Genomic DNA, 12,515 nt, shown 5'->3' with positions numbered 1-12,515 from the left:
CTTCAACATGGAAATATCTACACCACTATCACTATAAACATGGAAATAACTACACCGCCATCTCTATAAACATGGAAATACCTACACCGCCATCTCTATAAACATGGAAACATCTATACCACCATATCTATAAACTTGGAAATATCTACACCGCCATCGGCACAACCATGGAAATATCTACCCCGCCGTCTGCATAAACATGGAAAAATCTACACCGACATCTGTATAAACATGGAAATATCTGCAACGCTATCTCTGTAAACATGGAAATACCTGCACTGCTATATGTGGAAACATGGAAATATCTACATCACTATCTGTATAAACATGGAAATATCTACACCGTTATCTCTATAAACATGGAATTATCTACACCGCTATCTCTATAAACATGGAAATATCTACACCGCTATCTGTGTAAACATGGAAATATGTACACCGCTATCTCTATAAAGATGGAAATATCTACACCGCCATCTGTATAAACATGCAAATATCTACACAGTCATCTGTATAAACATGGAAATATCTACACCACCATCTCTATAAACATGGAAATATCTAGACTGCCATCTCTATACACATGGAAATATCTACACAGCCATCTGTAGAAACATGGAAATATCTACACCGCTATCTGTATAAACATGGAAATATCTACATGGCTATCTGTATAAACATGGAAATATCTACATAACTATCTGTATAAACATGGAAATATCTCCCCCGCTATCTCTATAAACATGGAAATATCTACACCGCTATCTTTATAAACATGGAAATATATACACCGCTATCTGTATAATCATGGAAATACCTACACCGCTATCTGTATAAACATGGATATATCTACAACGCTATCTGTGTAAACATGGAAATATCTATAATGCTATCTGTGTAAACATGGAAATATCTACACAGCTATCTGTGTCAACTGGGAAATATCTACACCACTATCTGTGTAAAGTTGGAAATACCTACACCGCAATCTGTGAAAAGATGGAAATATCTACACCGTTATCTCTGTATACACGGAAATATCAACACCACCATCTGCATAAACATGGAAATATCTACACTGCCATCTGTATAAACCTGGAAATAACTACACAGCCATCTCTATAAACATGGAAATATCTACACAGCCGTCTGTATTAACATGGAATTATCTACACCATTATCTGTATAAACATGGAAATACCTACAACGCTATCTGTAGAAACATGAAAATATCAACACTGCTATCTGTATAAACTTGGAAAAATCTACACCGCTGTCCGTATAAACATGGAAATATCTACACCGCTATCACTATAAACATGGAAATACCTACACCACTATCACTATAAACATGGAAATATCTACACTGCTATATGTATAAATATGGAAATATCTACACCGCTATCTCTATAAACATGGAAATATCTTCACCACTATCTGTATAAACATGGAAATGTCTACACCGCTATCTCAATAAACATGGAAATATCTACACCGCCATCTGTATAAACATGGAAATATCTACACCGCTACCTGTATAAAAATGGAAACATCTTCACTGCTATCTTTAAAAACATTAAAATATCTACACCGCGATCTGTAGAAACATGGAAATACCTACACCGCTATCTGTATAAACGTGGAAATATCTACACCTCTGTCTCTATAAACATGGAAATATCTACACCGCTATCTCTATAAACATGGAAATATCTACACCGCCATCTTTAAAAACATGGAAATATCTACACACTCATCTCTATAAACATGGAATTATCTACACCATCATCTGTATAAACATGGAAATATCTACACTGCCAGAAGCTCAAGAGCAGCCTGGGCAATACAGCAAGGCCTCATCTCTACAAAAAAATTAGAAATATTAGCTGGCCATGGTGGTGTTCACCTGTAGTCCCAGCTTCTTGGGAGGCTGAGGTGGGAGGATCCACGGAGCCTAGGAGTTTAAAGCTGCAGTGAGCTTGGATAACGACTGCACTCCAGCCTGGATGACAGAACAAGAACCTGTTTCAAAAAAGAAAAAAGAAAAAAAACCTAAAAACTAAAAACTGGATGTAGTTTGCTAGTAACTAAACAGTAAATTAATTGTAACATGCTTACATATGAACGATGTCTTTCTTCTTTGATCATAAACCTGCTCACTAAGAAGCTGCTGAAGTCCATGGTAGTGACAAGTACATGACTGCATCCTTGTCCTGACCTGCATCTTCTTTGATTGTCCCCATCTGTGTCTCCGACTGGCACTGCCGAACCGTCTTGCTACCTGATCAATGTTGTACTGAACCGGACTGCTAACTGATCAATGTTGTCGAGCTCACTGCACAAAGCTGTTCTTACAAGGTAGATTTCTGCCTGGAATAGCCATACTTACACTGTTTATATTCCTTACTCCTGACCCATCCAACACAGCACAAGTTCTATTTATTGCCATAGAAACATAGGTCATTTGGAAACACCTCCTTCATTTCTATGGAATGTTCAAACATTTCTGACATTTTGGACTCTGTTCTAGCCTCTTGTTAAATATATCCAGAAAAGAGACAAAGCTTTATGGGGGGGCTATATGCACACATATGCTATAGAATAAGCTATCTAAATGCTTAAAAATACTTTCCATCTGTCACCGCACCTTAATAGGTACACAGAAATTAAGTATGTGTATATCTGTCTGTATAGATACGTATAAATATATATCCCCAAAACAAAAACTCATTCTCTTAATTATACATAGGTAGAATATAGGTGAATATACATATACATTTATAGGTAGAACATAAAAACCCTCAGCCTCTTTAGGGCCATGTGTTTTCTCTGAATAATTGTCACAATTAATTAAAATACATGTGTATGCCTTTTTAGATAAATTTCATCAGACCAGTTTCTGTCTGGTTGGAAAATAATAACTGCCTATTTCCTAAGTGCCCCTGCCCCCATACTATGTTCCAGTGAACTAAAGACCTCTGGCAATCATATATTTACAACTCAGCAAGATTAAACAATTTATTGTTATTTATGACATCCAAGCTGGATCTTCTGTATTATATTCCACATTAGCATCTATCACCTTACATTTGGGAGATCCTGTCCAAAAAATGATTATGCCTCCTAACCAAACATTCAGCAGGGCTGCAGGAACAGGCCCCCTGAACAAACATCCTGCCAAAGTACTTTAAAGCACCGTGAGCTGCCACAGCTGTGCATTTTCAGATGACTCAGCAGATTAGCGTGGAGTCTCTTAGCCTCTGCTTGGTCTGTTCCTTTCAGTGATCTCTCACATGGCCCAGTCCATTCGGTTTGAAAATCCTCATGAAATGAGCAGATTATGATCTGGCTTCAGTAGAGGGCCATGGGGTGGGCATGGAGGGGAGAGGGTTTGCTCTTAACACAGCCTGAGCCTCAGAAAGGTTTCAGATGGAAAAGCATGGCACTGACTCAGCTCATGCTTAACAGGAAATAATGCACAGACCACACCAAAAAAGCCCTTTATGTTGTGTGAAAGTCTATGCCGGAGCAGCTGCTGCCACCTCATGTACTGTGATAGAGTGTGCATGTGTGTGTTTGTGTGTGCATGAGTGTGAGTATGCACACAAATGTGTGCTGGGAGGGGGAGGAGATCACACCTTCCACAGTCGCCACCTCAGCCTTAGCTAGCAGCGTGGAGAATTGCCAAAAGTCAAGAGGAAGCTGCACCAAAGCAACTGTGATCACCACATCAGCAGGCACTTTCTGGTTAGTAAAGCTACTGGGACTGAAAAACACACACGATCTCGTCCTTCTTTTATTTTAATCAGAGCAAAATATTTTTATAATAATTGTGTTATATGAATAAATAATTCCTAATGCTGTAACCCATTATCACATTCAATCCTCCCAACAACCCTAGAAGATATGTAGACAAGTATTATTACTTTCCCTATTTTTATAAATGAGGAAATAAACCCCAGGAGGCTAGGCGACTTCCCCACGGTCATAGAAGTTGCAAACAGTAGTATCATGATTCAAATCCAAAGCTTCTCCTTTTGTCTTTATCATTTTAATTTTGAAGGTAATGCATATGCATGTATGATCTTTTAAATCCAGAGATGTATATGGAATAGATAGGAAAAGGGACTCTCCTTCCCCATTATACACCCCCTCCACCCAAGCTATATACACTGTTGACTAGAGTATGTCCTTTCAATCCTATTTTCTATGCCTACATTATATACAGAAAAGCAGGATTACGTTACACACAATATTCCAGTCATTGCTGTTTTTCACCAACATGCTATCATTCACATCTTTTTCATACTACATATAAATTTATATCCCTTATTTTAGTGGTGTATATTGTGCAGTTGTGTCATAAATTATGTACCTGTTCTCTGTTGAACATATAGATTTTTTCTGAGTTTTTCCTTAGCAAAATGCTGCAGTGAGTACCCTTGTACACAGATGTTTGTACATTTGTTCTAGAAAAATCTACAGCAAAGATTCTTAGATTAAGAGATTCCCAGGTTATTAGAAAACTACTCTATTAATTTAGATATATACTTCCAAATTGCCTGACCAAAAAGTTATGTCAATTTATCTTCTATGAAGAGTATACAAACATGACAATTTTCCATCACCTACACCAACTCTGGGTAATTTCATCTTTTTTACAAGTTGATGGATTGTTTTAATTTATATTTCTCTGGTTATTAATAAGGTTGGCCACCTGTTCATGTCTTATTATTGATGATATTTGTATTGAATTGTTTGAATTTTCTTGATTTCAAAAAACGGTTTACATGTCATAGATATTAAATATTTGTTGTAAAACTCTCCTTCCAGTATTGTGTATGTGTTTGGTCAAGTAGAATAAACTCTCGTCCTCTGATTTCAGATTCCTTTCTCTTTCCATTAGAAATCCCTAAATGTAAAACTACATATTGATAGCTAAAAACCAGGATGTTTACTAGAGAAAAAGAATACAAAGGCAATAATTAAATATTATATTTATACAAAATACCTACTAGTACAAACTTAAAAAGAGAAAGTAAAAGTCAAATGCTTCTACGACTTCAGACTAAGAAAAAGAACTTTTGAGGTTGAATGTTCCTGAAATTTTTCTTTTCATACAACTACGGACATGACTTCAAAAGTTGATGTGACTAAAAAATGTAAGATATGAAAGATATTTGAAGACTCAGAGAAGGTGGATTTTCATTTTAACAAGTCACATATATATTCTAGATATCCTCTTATTCGTAACTAAGAGAGTCAAATCAGATGAAAGAATCTAAAAATTTCCCTTTGACTGTGTTAAGTAGAAGTAGTAGAGGCATATTGGCCAAATCTTGAGTGTTTGCAAATTGACTCTTAAGGCTATAGGCTGGCACAGGTCATTGAAGCCCTAGCTTTTTATCTTTAATTTTAAAATCCCCAAACAATTTATACTAATTTTTCTTGTCCATTATTTCCAAATAATCTTGTTTAAAGGTTATTACAGTGCTTGCTCATGTTACTGTTGTCTAACAGAAGGGTATCCGGGGCCTTAAAACTGAGAGGGTTAGGATTAATGATTCCAATACCTATGCTTGGACATCTCCAAAAGTGGGTTCCAACTTCTTGTCCTCAAGTCTGTATAGAAACTAGCAAACTTCCAGAGTTCACAAAAGGCTCAAAGAGAACAGATGTTTTATAGAAAATTCTTAGAGCAAGTTTCACGCATAATGTTGCTGATGCGTGTCTGCCTTTTCAATAAACATCACTATGCTTTATCACAAGATTTAATAAAGCAGCTTAGTTAAAAATGCCATCTGGGTCTCTGGACACATTAAACAAAGCTTAAAATAACCACCCCAGCAACTGGGAGGACCCAGCTGTTCTCATAATCAGTCCCACTCCTTTTACTTCCCCAGAAAAAGAGTGAATGAAGACCACAGACTAAAAGCATCCAGAAGGAACTGACACAAACAGGGAGATAGATGGAGCCAAGGGCTCCTGTAAGTTTGCTATTGCTCACATAATAGATTTGCTAATTCCACAACCTGCGGATGGTGATTAAGAACGGGAAGCAGAAAGAGGGAAGAGAGAATCATAGAAGGGCTCATTCAAGTTTTCTAATGTATCACAAACCTGTCCTCCCTAATGTCTGGATCATAGCAGCCCATTCCATTCACCTATTCTCTAGTGAACTCCAATAGAAAATACAAAGCCATCACCACCCAGTTCTTTCTCCCTTCTAGAGATGAGCTATTAGCCACCCAATCCCAGATTCTCAGATCCATTCCAGGAAAGAAGCCCTAGGTATTGAAGCACAGCTTTCCCTCCCTCCCTTCTTTCTTCCACCCCAAGATTTGTTCCCCAGATAGTTCTAGTAAATGCAAAACCAAGTATATTCTCATTCTTTAGAGCAACCAGCTTTTCATGGCCAACTGGAATCAAACACAACCTGCACAAACATCTATCTGGAGGACACTCCCAAGGCTCCTACTGAGCCAGCCTTCTGCATACCACTGCATTTCAGCTTCCTAGTTCACAAGACACTGAGACATTCTTGAATTCTGCAAGGTGCACTGTGTGTTAATATCTTGGCTGCTCATCATGTGGCCAATAAAGGGCATGACTAGTCAACAAATAAATTTTCTCTTGGCTAAAACTTGCAACAAAACTGTAAGCTGTTTACCAAGGGGCCCACTACAGGTTATATTCAATATATACAGTCAAATCCTAACTATCTGAGATATATTCAGTTGACCATACACCTTTATATTTCAGTAAAAGGTCTTTACATTTCCCAGTGCTATCGATGTTACAAAGTGCTTTCATATGCAGTGCTTCATCTGATTTCCAGGATAATTAAATGATCCTGTCATACCTGATTTTTAGATGAGGAAACAAGTGGTTTCTGGGTATTTCAAGAGGTTAACGCATCTGCCCTCCAACTTGTATGTGAAAACCAAAAACAAAATTCCAAGGCCCTTCAACCATCTGAATGGACTTTGACTCTTTTGGTCAATATATGGCAGAGCTAGGAAAAGAAGGTGAGTCTTCCAGCTGCTGATACAGGGTTTTTTCTGCCATACTCCATTACCTCCAAGGCTAAAGTCAAAAGAGGGTGTGGTTATCACATGAAAAAATCTGGTTTGGATTTCCCAAATGTGTATGTAGTATTTGGGGATTTACCTTAATTTAACCTACAGTTCTTTTGGGTTGTAACAGTCTGACTCCATTTTTGAAAACAAAACAAAATCGATTTTAAATGCTGAATTATAGATCTTTGCTGTCCAGTATGGTAGCTACTAACCACTTATGGTTATTTGCATTTCTATTTTAATTAATTAAAATTCAGTAAAATGCAAAATTCAGTTCTTCAGTTGCTCTAGCCACATTTCAAGTGTTACAGTAGTCACATATGGCTAGTGGCTGGGACAATGCAGATTATAGAACAGTTCCATCATCAAAGAAACTTCTATTGAACAGTGCTATTATATAATGTCGTCTCCAGAGAAAGAAGACTTTAGAAAAAGTCAGAAACGGCCGGGTGCAGTGGCTCACACGTGTAATCCCAGCACTTTGGGAGGCCAAGGCAGGCAGATCCCTTGAGGTCAGGAGTTCAAGACCAGCCTGGCCGACATGGTGAAACCCCGTCTCTAGTAAAAATACAAAAAATTAGCTAGGCGTGGTGGTGCATGCCTGTAACCACAGCTACTCAGGAGGCTGAGTTGGGAGAATCACTGGAACCCAGGAGACAGAAGTTGTAGTGAGCCAAGATTGTGCCACTGCACTCTAGCCTGGGTGACAGAGCAAGACTCCATCTCAAAAAAAAAAAAAAGAAAAAAGAAAAAGAAAAAGTCAGAAACATCTTGAGGCAGGCATAGTGCTGTCATCTGTCCAATATGGAAGATGATTTAAGAATAAGAAAGAAGAAGAGAACAAAGAAGAGAAAAAGAAGTTGCCTTAGGTGTACCTACCCAGAAAAGGACAAGGGCATTCCTGTAGTCATTGTGTTGTATTTTAGCTCTTAAACTTTTTAAGAGATTAGAATAATTTGACACATAGAAGATCTAAACCACTGAAGAGGCTCTGAAGCAGATAAAAGTAGAAAGAAAATAAAAAACTAATTAGTTACAAACTAAGCTTAACCACAATTCGTTTAAACGATACTATTTACTCTTCACATGATTGGTTTTTCTTTTGCTTTATAGTATGACATAGTTTATATCTTTAAAGGAGAATTAAAATATTTCTGGGAATTTTTAAAAGTAAGTTCACACAGCCACATAAAAACTACAGAAACAGATAAAACCTATCTTCTCATTTATTCCCTAATCCATTCAAATTAAATCTAAAAATCCAAGCAGCCACAGTGATATTCAAAAAAGCAAAAGTGAGACAAAACAAAATTCATTTGTCACCTGTGGAGGTAGTTAGCTCACCTAATCTTCACTCCAAACACCAGTAATTTTTAAAAGACAGAAATAAACATATGTTCTGCCTTCCCAGAAGGAACTATGTTTCAGGGTAGCCAAATAACCCAGTTGTGAAGAAAATGGTCTGCTTATAGAAAAATGCCAGCTAAAACATGTAGATAGAATTAGAGAATTAGAAATTCACCGTTTTGAAACCCCTAATGAAATAATCAACTCAAGCAAGGATCATTAATAAATGCTAAAACAATCAAGTAACTATTGATACAGAATATAACTGAATATACACATGGTACAAAGTTCACGTCACAGACTACTGGCTTGACCCAAGGGGGAATATAGCAAAGGAGATAGGCAGTGATCACCCTAACCTTGCGATCATCTCACCATCACTAATGATGGGATGTGAATACACATTATTGCCTATGAAATAGTCTTTAAAAAAAGAAGTTGAACTTGAATCTAACTAAACCTTGCAATGGGCTGAACGTGTATGTCTTCCCCAAATTAATATGTTGACATCCTAACCCCAAAGGTGTTGGTATTAAAAGGTGGGGCCTTTAGGGGGTCATTAGATCATAAGGACAGAGGCTTCATGATTGGAATTAGTGCCCTTATAAAAGAGGCCCCAGAGAGCTAGCTAGTCTCTCCCACTATGTGAGGGCCCAGCAAGAAGGCCAATCTATGAACCAGAAAGTTGGTCCTAACCAGATATCAAAACCACATGCTCCTTGATTTTAAACTTGCTAGCCTCTAGGACTGTGAGAAATAAATTTCTGTTCTTTATAAGTCATCCAGTTTTTGGTATTTTGTTATAGCAGGCCTAAAAGCCTTTAGAACTAACTTCCAGTTAACCAGGAAAAAACAGAGTGAAAAGTTAAATGACACCATAAAAAGCAACCAGAAAATTCCAGAAGGGGAAATATTCTACAGGACAAGTGACTAGTTTTTCAACAAGTCAATTTCACTAAATACATAAACAAAGAGTATGTGTATTTTCCAGGTTAAAACAGTCTTGAGCTAAATAATCAAATGCAATGTGTGTCCCTTGATTAGAAGAAACTAATTTGAACAAACCAGCCACAAAAGATATTTCAGGGAGACCAAGCTGGAAGGATCACTTGAGGCCAGGAGTTTGAGACCAGCCTGGACAACGTAGTAAGACCTCCATCTCTACAAAAACAATAAATTAGCTGGGCATGGTGGTGTGCACCTCTAGTCCTAGCTACTCAGGAAGCTGAGGCAGGAAGATCACTAGAGCCCAGGAGTTTGAGGCTGCAATGAGCTATGATTGTTTCACTGCACTTCAGGCTGTGTGAAAGAGCAAGACTTTGTCTCAAAAAATAAAAGGACATTTCATAATAATTGAGGAAATCTGAATGTGGACTGGGTAATAAATGATATAAAAAAGCCATTTTTTATTTTGTTTGAAAAGATGATTTTGTAACTATACAGGAAAATGTTCTTATTTTTTTAGAAATCTGTACTAAAGAATTTAGGGGTAAAATATCATTTTCTTTAATATACTTTCAAACACAAGCAAAAAATAGTCATGACACAAATAGAGCAAAATGTTTACAATCTATGTTCTATGCTTGCCTGTGAGTGCCATTCATCTCATCTCTCTGCTTTTCTGAAAGTTTGAAAATTTCAAAGTTTTATAATAAATTTTTTTACATCCCATAATTTTATAATAATTTTTTTTAAGTTTGAAGCAAATCAACAACTATAGCTTCAAAAATATCCTGACCCACAATAAACATTGAACAGGGTATATTTCTCCCATTTCCTAAAAAAGTTGGCCCAGGAAGGAGTATGAGAGCTGCCATAGCTCTCCCAAGGCTCATTATTCTCCATCACTCCATGGGAAATCCCAAAATAAATTTTTTAAAAAGTTGTTTAAATTTATAATGTTTTTGATTCTATAATAATTTTATAATAAAATAATTGTAAAATGTTTTTGATTTTATAATTTATAAAAATTTTTATACATGTTTATGTTTGAAATGTCTATTTCAAACTTTATGAGATATTAAAATATAAGTAATATAGTTCATCATTTTAGAAATGCCATGCTTTTCTTCTCCAGCAATTACATAATCAAAGAGTAACTGTAGTTTTTCCTAGAACATTGCTTTGTAGGCTGGGCATGGTGGTTCATGACACTTTAGGAGGCCAAGGCAGGCAGATCTCTTGAGATCAGGAGTTTGAGACTAGACTGGGCAACACAGAGAAACCCTATGAGTAGTAAAAACAGAAAAATCAGCTGTGCGTAGTGGCTTGCACCTATAGCCCCAGCTACTCAGGAGGCTGAGGTGGAAAGATCACCTGAATCTGGGGAGGTCAAGGCTACAGTGAGCCAAGACTGTACCATTGCACTCCAGCCTGGGCAACAAAGTGAGACCCTGTGTCAAAAAAAAATGAAATTTAATTGAAAAAAAGAAAATTGCTTTGTAAAATTAACTTTTTCTATCAAAACCAAGATTTTTCAGATATAGAGAATGCAGCCCACTGGTCAGATTTGTCAGTTCAAAGAGAAAAAATTCTAGTTTCCTATTTTTCTAGCCTGCTTATGATTATCCAATAGGATATCAAAAAAGACCAAAGCATTTGGGATCCATGTTCAGTATTCCTGAGTCTAACTCAGGATGCCAAATCAGGAGACAAGCACATTCTCATCAATTTTCAATCATTCGAGACCAATTTTGCTTATAATTATCCAGTTCTTTTAGACCACCTTTCTCCTGAAGCCAGCCTTATGGCTATTCACTTCACTTTAGCATAAGCCCCCAAGAAGGTGAACAAAATGAGGAAACGATTGGTTAAAGTTGGCATTTGAAATTCTGAAACATGTCCACCATTCCCTTCACCCATGCCCGCCCCTCTTAGAGGTAGTACTTTCAGATTATTTAAGAGTCGATGCTTCTATGTGGATTTTGTCAGCTGTCCTTTATAACAGCTAGTGCGTTTAATTTGACTCTATTTTAAGCATATATTGACCTATGCTAATTATGTGTTAAAATAATTTCCACTCTTAGAGTTAATAAAGTGTGTTTGTCATGGAAGACCCATTGAAGTAAGAAGCTGAGGAGCCCTTATGGTAAAGTGGGACAAGAAATAATAAGACATAATAATTTTCCCATGCAAATCAACAACCGTAGCTTCAAAAATATCCTGACCCACAACAAGTATTGGACAGGCCATGTTTCTCTCACTCCCTAAAAAATTGGCTCGGGAAGGAGTATGAGAGCTCCCATAGCTCTCCCAAGGCTCATTATTCTCCATCACTCCACAGGAACAGCCTGTCAGAGAAGAGTGAAAGACCATTTGTCAACCTCTCTTCAACTCCCTGATTCTAGCCAAACTTCATCAATCTCAAGTGAGGAGCCAGAGAGAAATCAAACCCCATATATCCAGCATCATTGTCTACTGGAGTCAAAAATCACAATTCCACTACCCACCCCAACACCACTGGCCCTGTTTCTCCCAATTGCTTTTTATTGTGTTTTTTAAAAAATCCTCTTTCCCTATCCCTGCAACACCGAGAAGGAGGAATTATAGTAGATAAATATGAAGCATGGAGATCCTTTAAAAATGTTTTTAATAATAAATGAGAAAATGAAAAGGAAAGGGTTGGGAAGGAAGGAGGGAATACAAATGCCAGGGAAATGTTCAGTTTTGCTTTTAAAGATGTTAACACTCATTTATACATCTGCAAGACACTCCCCTTAAAGACAAGTTCTATGAGTGTGGGTCTGGTTGCATGAATAAGGATAAAATTACCTTTTTAGACGATGTTTCCCACATATCATTCAGAGACCCCTGAAGTTAGGTATCCCTCTTGTAGATGTCCTTGAGATGCTGCTGGACCTGGGAAAGAGGAAACTGGGATACGGGTCTATGCCAAAAGGTGCTTCTAGTTATAGGACAGAGAGGAAAGGGGCAGAGGGAGAAAAACCCGAAGTCTGAGAATCTGGATTGCAGAAGACTACCGAGGTCGTGGGAGAAGGGAGAGAAAACAAGGATGAAAAGCGAAAGGGGAAGAGGCATGAAATGTTGTCAAATGTCAAAAGGCATTTGGAGAGAAGTTGGGAATTGCAT

This window comes from Pan troglodytes, chromosome 23 (assembly GCF_028858775.2).
Source record: "Pan troglodytes isolate AG18354 chromosome 23, NHGRI_mPanTro3-v2.0_pri, whole genome shotgun sequence".
Lineage (NCBI taxonomy): Eukaryota > Metazoa > Chordata > Mammalia > Primates > Hominidae > Pan > Pan troglodytes.
The sequence above is the reverse complement of the archived record's forward strand: the minus strand, read 5'-3'. Positions refer to the sequence as shown.